This window comes from Lycium ferocissimum, chromosome 3 (assembly GCF_029784015.1).
Source record: "Lycium ferocissimum isolate CSIRO_LF1 chromosome 3, AGI_CSIRO_Lferr_CH_V1, whole genome shotgun sequence".
NCBI lineage: Eukaryota > Viridiplantae > Streptophyta > Magnoliopsida > Solanales > Solanaceae > Lycium > Lycium ferocissimum.
The window spans coordinates 37,353,999-37,362,602 of NC_081344.1; positions in this window are offsets into that span (position 1 = coordinate 37,353,999).

The window sequence follows — 8,604 nt, forward strand, 5'->3', positions numbered from 1 at the left end:
AGGCATACATGCGGGGGTGAGTAGCGCTGAAGTAGATACTCCCCCTCGGCCTCCTACCTCGGCCTTTCTTGGAATGCGGGAAGGGGTACGCCCTGCCGGGTGCGTGCGAAGATGAACCGGCCGGCGACCACGTGTCTTTGGACCCCCGACCCCCAACTCCGCTCATAGACGGGCAATCTCTCGAAGTCGTGATGCCTACACCGGCCACGAAGCATAGCAAGCATCCGAACCACAGTGACACTGTCCGGAATGTAATCTACTGCGGCCCCGTGCATCGCGATGCGGAGGTCTCCTCTGGCTATAGTCTCCCCAGGATGTGAACTGAGGGCCCTCGAACTCACGCCACATTTTGTCTGAACGATAGGGGCTTGATCAAATCTCCTGCCTGTAAATCGATAGGGGTGCACTAGTCATAGCCGCTGACGTGCAGAATATATGCACCGCCTTGATCACCCTCTTGTAATCACTACTACCTTGTACCCATAGATCGGGCCCTTTTGTTTTGCCCTTTCTATCAATATTACGAACACGCTTTGCGGATGATGTTGCCGCTTCTAGATTTTGGGCATGGAGGCTTGAATACGAAAAATGTCCATCCCGTCTTGCAACCAAGCCGTCAAACAATCCTTGAACAAATGTGGCCCTAAGCCACTCACAAATCTATGTACACGATCTCCCATATCGGCCACCATAGTCGAAGGCATATCCGCCAATGAATTAGAATTGAAGGCTATCTTTCTCGGGCACTCGGCCATTCCCTTGTTTCAAATTTCGGAATCTATCCGGCTACAGCTCGGCAAACCTCGGGTGGCAAATAATGGCGAAATGAAAGCATCTACAAATTCTTGCCAAATGGGAGGGAGGCGCATTCTCTCTTCTCGACGCTAACCAATTATTATAACATAGGAACGCCACATCCCGGGTCTATACGATGCAAACTCCGCGAGATTCGGTCTCGGAGGCATGAATAATCATTAATGTCCTCGACATCATCAATAAAGCCTTGCGGGTCTTTATCGGGCTTCGACCTGAAAAACTCCGGAAGGATTCAAACTCATGAAGTCACGGGCTCTGGTACTAGGCCGACCGATCACTTGGGCCCGCGTTTTGTCGGCATGCACAGGCGGCCTTGAACCTCGGACATCGGCACTCCTCCACGATCACTCGGTAAAAAGAGTTTATCAAGTGTCGATTTCATATCAACAGGCTTCCGGAATGGATCTTCGGACATCGATCTTTTCCACGGATCATTCAAGTAAAAGAGTTTATCAAATATCGGTTCCGCGATCAGCCAAATCTTGGGATTATCACTGGATATCGGCCATGCATGATAAATATGAGGAATGCGTGAAATGCATATGTCAATCATCAACAAGCAAGCTCAATATCACAAGTACCTTGACGGGGTACGCCAACAATGTATCACATCACAATACCAACAGTGGGTATGCCAACATATATAAATCAAGTACCAACAGCGGGTACGCCAATAATGTATCAATAATCTCAAGTACCAACAGTGGGTACGCCAATAATATATCAAAGTACAAATACCAACAACGGGTATGCCAATCCTATCCGAATCAAGACAACAAGAGACATTCATTATCTACCAACTACATATGGCATCAAGCCAACACAATTGTATAATTAAACACATACATAGAAAATAAATTTGGCTAGTCCCACGATACACGTGAGACCAACCTAAGGCAATATCTGTCAACTTCACACAGGAAGGTTCCGGGCAAAATACCTTGTCTCCGACATCATAATCTAAATGTGATTCACTATAGTGTCTCACTAAAAGTAAACCATAACCTACCTGGACTATCGAACCGCAGCTTGCCAATAGTCCACTCTTTTGCCTTGCCATATACTGACTCGAGGAACCAAGTAGTACGCGTAATCAAACTGCATGTTAGAAACATGAAGAATTATACTAATATTGCTATAATATCAATTAGGTCCATTTTAACCTAGAAATTGGGGAAACGGGCCCCACACGGCACACGCGTCCTCACAATCCTCGGGGATGCTCTCGAAAACGGGCCTCTTGGCCTCCCCTGTCGATTTCTCGGATGCGCTCGGCGAGAATCCTCGAGGCCCGATGAGCCTTGATCGACGATAATCTCGCCTCTTCCACAAGCCAAAATCTTGGGGGCTAAGATGTCGAGTGAAAGCTGAGCTAAACCTCCCCAACGGACGCTCGATCAATCGAGCTAAACTCTTTCCCTCTTTCATTCTTGCTTGCAAAGGCATCGGCCACCACATTGGCTTTACCGGGGTGATACGGAATAGAACGTCATAGTCCTTTAGGAGCTTCGTCCGCCGGCGTTGCACGGAATTAAGATCTCTCTAGGTAAACACGTACGAAGGCTATGGTGATCGGTAAAAACCTCACATGGGCAACCATATAAGTAATGCCTCCAAAGCTTCAATGCGAAGACTACGGCCAACAACTCCGAATCATTGGTAGGGTAGTTCTTCTCGTGAACTTTTAGCGGACGGGAAGCATAAGCTATCACTACACGCCTGCGTCGTCAACGGCACCGAGCCCGTACGGGAAGCGTCGCACGTAGACGTGAAAATCCTTGCCTTCCCACGAGTAAGAGGCAAGGATCGGCGCTATAGACAAAAGAAGTTTGAGCTTTTGGAAGCTGTCCGCACAATCGTCCGTCTACTGGAAAGGAACATCCTTTTGAGTCAATCTGGTCAAGGATGAAGCAATGGCAGCAAAACCCTTAACAAAGCGACGGTAATAACTATCCAAACCCATAAAACTACAAATTTCAATAATAGTAGTGGGCCTCTACCAACCCCTTACAGCCTCAATCTTCTGTGAATCAACCATAATCCCCTCCTTAGACACCACATGGCCCAAGAATGCTACAAACTCTAACGAAACTCACACTTAGAAAATTTAGCAAACAAGCTATGTTTCTTCAACAACCCAAGGATGGTACGAAGATAGCTCTCATACTCCACTCTACTCTTGGAATACACCAAGATGTCATCAATAAACACAATCACAAAGAATCAAGGAACGACCTAAATATGTTATTCATTAAAGTCATAAATGCGGCAAGGGGCATTGGTAAGCCGAAAAGACATCACCTTAGAAACTCGCCAAGTGGCCATATCTCGTCGAAATCTTTGTCTTCGAATATCCTCCCGCCCTATCTTCAGCGGTGATAGCCGAAGGCGTAAATCAATCTTAGAAAACAACTTGCACCGGAAGAGTGGTCAAACACATCGTCAATACGAGGCCTAGGGCAATTGTTCCAAATGGTGACCTTGTTCAATGGCGGTAATCAATACACATCCTCATGGTCCTATCTTTCTTCTTCACAAATAACAACGGAGAGCGCCCCAGTGGAAATGACCGGTCCCCAATGAACCCACACTTGCTTTCAATAAATCCACCTAATTGTTCCTTAAGCTCTCTCGACTCGGCGGGTGCCATCCGATATGGTGGGATGGAAATGGGGGCGAGTGCCGGGTTCACGTCGATACAGAAATCAATATCGCGATCAGGTGGCATACCCGGGCAAGTCCGACGAAAATACCTCGCGAACTCGCTTGCAATAGGGATAGACTCAAGGGGTGGAGATGCAACTGTCGTATCGCGAACAGGCACCAACTATGCTAAACAACCCTTACTTACTAACTTCTTTTCCCGAAGGAAGGAAATGATCTTCTTCAAAGTAGGACTAGGAGTACCTCTCCACTCAAGTTTAGGAATGCCCGGTATGGCTAAAGTGACTGTCTTGGCGTGACAGTCCAAGATAGCATGGTAAGGAGAAAGCCAGGACATACCCAATATAATATCAAAGTCCACCATATCAAGAATCATCAAATCTACCCAAGTGTCGTACCCTATAAAAGTAACTAAACAAGATCGGTAGACTCGATCAACAACCACAGAATCTCTAACCGGAGTAGACACATGAACAAGTATATCTATGCTATCACAGGGTAAATCCCAACCAACGATATGAAATGCAGATATATACGAAATAGTGGATCCAGGATCAAATAACACAGATGCTGCTCTATGACGGACAAAAATAATACTTGAGATCACAGCATTTGAGGCCTACCAGGAAATGAGTAACAATGGGCTTCACCACGCCTAGTGGGGATCCTCCTCTCACACTCGAGTACTACCTCTGCTGGTCGGGGACTCACCCTCACCAGAACCATGGGAAGTGTATTTCGGCACGACCGAGCACCGCCTCTACGAGAAGTCCTCTCGACCACCGGATGATACAGAAGTCCTTGGCGGCTGATAATCCCGCCTAGGTCGAGGACATCTCCTGGCAACATGCCCAACCTCTCCATAAGAGAAAGCAGGAGAGGTCGAGTGCCGAAACATACGAAGGCCGAATGAACCTTCACGGCTTTGGAAAATGAACTCTTAGAGCTCTTGCTGAGCGGCTCCAACTCTCAACGGTATAATCACCAATAAGTGAGGTCCTCGAAAAAGCACGCCCCTCGGCCTTCCCAAAAGCTGTCCGATTCGACAGGCCTCTTGTCCGGAGACGGGCCTTGGTTTAGGACCATCCAATAATGGAATGGATGGAAGCCCGACGCTAACGAACCAAGGAATCTATAGAGAGCTCGGAGTCCTCCCGGTAAAGCGCCGATCCTATCGAAATCGGTAGGGATCAACGGAGTAGAATAACGGGACAAAAAAGGAAACGAGTCATAGGACTCCAAGGACGAGCAACTTCTCAAGGTGTAAAAGCTGCTCCCTACGAGCCTCTCTCAAAATCCGATAAAGATCGTCAAGGAGGAGAACCTCGAGGGTATGCGCCGAAATGCCTCCATCCCTTCCGCGAACGTGGACACATAGTCAATGCCGTGGGTCTCCACTATTGCAACGGTGCAGCAACTCATATCAAGAATAAACTCATAGGGCGTCCTCGGACGAAGTACCGGGCGCGGTGGCTCTGCACGCCTCCCCGCCGGGTCTGAGTCGGCGGCACTCATAACGGCGCCCTCCATGGGCCCTAATCCTCGCGGGTGGGTATAGCATATATGCGGGGAGCCATAGCTACGAGCGGGATGTGCTACCAAGGTCCTTCGAGGGTCTGCCCCCGACCCTAGTATGTGAACCTCATGGAGTAGCGGTGGCCGCCTGCGGGGCATCGAGATGAAGCAATACTCTAGCCATAGTATCATGCACGGCACGATCGAAGGCGATGTGTCCGTCGGGGAGCCCGTCCTATCCTCGGGCTCGGGGGTGGAGATCTCTCTCGGTCGCGCCCCCGTTCTACCCATCGGTAGGGTCAACCTCTCGTACATCCTCCCTACTGGATCGCTCTCGCCTCGATGCCGGCCCGTAGCGCTACGGCACACGACCTCGGGCCATAGTAGCTCGAGTCCTCACCATTTATGAGAGAAGAGATAAGAGTCAGATACCAATTTGATCTTTCCAGATACCAATTTGAATAAAGTAGCATGATGGAAAGAAGAAAATGAGAATTCCTAAATGTCCTATAGCCACCCGCAAATAAGTACGAGCTCATCGTACCGATCCGCTAGACTCTACTAGACACGCTCTTGTATTAAAGACCGGGTAACCTAGGGCTCTGATACCAACTTGTCACGACCCATTTTGCTTAGGTCGTGCGGGCACTTACCTTCCCACCTCGGTAAGCGAACCCTTATCCCAACAATGAATAAATAATAAGAAAATAGCGGAAATCGAAAACAGAAAGTAGAACAAATGTAAGTCTCACATGATATATAAATATAATATAGTAAAATGCCGAAAGTAAATGAAATACCCCCCGGGGCAGTCCGGTCCGTAATACAAGAGTATCTACGAAGAATAATACGATCCGAACACTAATACATAATGTCTCATGTCTGTCTTAGAATAAAAGTAAGACATATGATAGGAAGGTCTTTAAGGTCGGCCGGACGCCATGCTCACCACAGAAAACTCGAGTGAAAGGCAAGAGTCGATCGGCCACGGGTCACGGAAGTAGATCCGTCCTAGGCATTCATAAAGAATGCGGCAAGTGCGGGTCGGAGTACAATCAACGATGCGGTAGGCATCATCGACAACTAAGTATAGTTAACACAATTCACAAGATAAAGCGGATAAGCAAATAAACCAATCAAGCATGAGACAATATAATCGCAACTAAGTATCCGTCACCACCTATGTAAGCATCTAAACCCAAATATAAGTCCGAGGATATTCCGATCCATCCAATCACCACAATAGAATCATCACAATCCATCATCAATCGAATCATCACAATCCAATCATTACAACATCTTAATCAAGTCATAATGCAATGTGATGCAATAATGGTATGAATGTGATGTCATGCCATGCAAATGAGGTGTACACATGTACTCCGGATGGAAATATCGACGTCTCGGTAGCACAACCCAGTGTGACTCGCAAAGTCTAAGTGCCACCCATCCCGGATCTTTGCGCGACGATACAGACGAGACCCCGGCTAATTGCTCGCGGGGTGAGTCTCACCCGCGCCGCCGCCGGGGACCCGCGGAGTCCATGCACTAACAACGATTTTGGGATAACATCGAAATCGGTCATGCAACAACAATGCCCGAATATCATCGGACATCGGCCATCTCACAATCACTCAAAAAAGAGTCCGTCAAATATCGGTTTCACACATCAAACGATTTCGAAATTGAACCTCGACATCGGCCTTCTCACAATCACTCAAGTAAAGAGTTCATCAAAATATCGGTTTCATATAATCAACGATTCCGGAATGGATCTTCGTACATCGGCCTTTTCACAATCACTCAAGTAAAAGAGTTTATCAAATATCAGTTTCGCTCAATCAATGACACCGGATCATCGCCGTGTATCGGCCATGCATGAATATGAGAGAACGTGTGCAATGCATATGTCAATCATCAACAATCAGGTTCAATATCACAAGTACCACAACGAGGTACGCCAACAACGCACCACATCACAATACCAACAGTGGGTATGCCAACATATATCAATAAGTCAAGGACTGACAGTGGAGTACGTAACAATAGCATCAGTACAAATACCCGAAGCCATGGGTATGTCAATTCTATCCAAATCAAGATGACAAGACAGAAGTCGATATTTACCAATTACACATGGCATCAAGCCAACACAATTGAACAATTAAGCACACATAACGGGGTGGCTAATCCCAACACACATCAGGGCCCAACCTAAGGCAATATCCATCCCAACTTCATACCCGAAGGTTCACATGCTGTCTCCGACCTCATAATCTAAATATGTGATTCACTATACGAAGTCTCATCAAAAGTAAACCATAACCTACTCCGGGACGTCGATGTCACGACCCAATCCCGTAGGGCCGCGACTAGTGCCCGAGACGGGGCACCTAAACACATTCATCGAACAAACACATACGAATAGCTTATACGCATACAAATATCAAACGCCGCATCGTATTACTCAAACACGCTCATATATATATGAAACCTAAGGCTATCAAATGGCGCGACGGCCCAAAACATATACAAAAGCAAGCCGACGAGGGTCGCTACGCCGAATAGGATCGCCCCAATTACGTAACATACCAACACACACATGAGTAATAGGCCTAACCCACATATACGTCTACGTACCTTTAAACGGCCACGAGAATCATATGACGGGACGGGGCCCGTCGTACCCCCGAGCAACAAATACATATGCCACGAACGAATATGTACCAAAAGTGAGCTCAAATAAAGGAGCACTCCAAAACGGCAATGGGAATCCTAAGCCTACGGATCACCAAAATCAGACCGTACTGCGGCATGAAACGCGACCCCGAAGAAGGGGTCGGTTACAAAATATGTACCGAGCATGTAAAGCATGGAATACCATAAACAAAATCGTACTGAAACGAGGAGGACAGAAAAGTAACATAATAACCAGAAAATCATAACACTTGCCTTTGAAACATAAATCATACGTATCCATTTCATATACAGCTCATCACGGAACTGAGAAACAGAGTCAGAAAATCATCTCGTACCCATGCATAGATATAACGTGCCCCGACCCTTTAATGAGGGACGCGGTAAGTAAAATCATCAGATACATATACATATAACGTGCCCGGCCCTTTAATGAGGGACGCGGTGAGTGAAATAATCATATCATATACATATATCGTGCCCCGGCCCTCTAGTGAGGGACGCGGTGAATGAAGTCATCATATGCCATCCTGGCCACCTCCCCACATCATCATATCATTATCATATCATATAACATGCCCCGGCCCTCTAGTGAGGGGCGCGGTGAATCATGCCGTAGAATCGTGCACGAATACATGCCCTGGCCCGGACGCAACAAAGAGATCATAATAGCTCGCACGAGCGAAAGTAGTGAGAAACCACATACACAAATCATCATCACGGACTCAACGACATAATCAAACGAAATCTCATTTTAAAGCTAAATGACAAAATAAGTCAAGTTCCTTCCGAAAATCATTCGAGAACATATCAAGTAGTACTTTAGAAATTGTAGGTACGTGTCAAGATCATATGACATAGCTTGTGGAAGTCAAAAACATAGTCATCATTACGTACTCAATAGAATAGTCG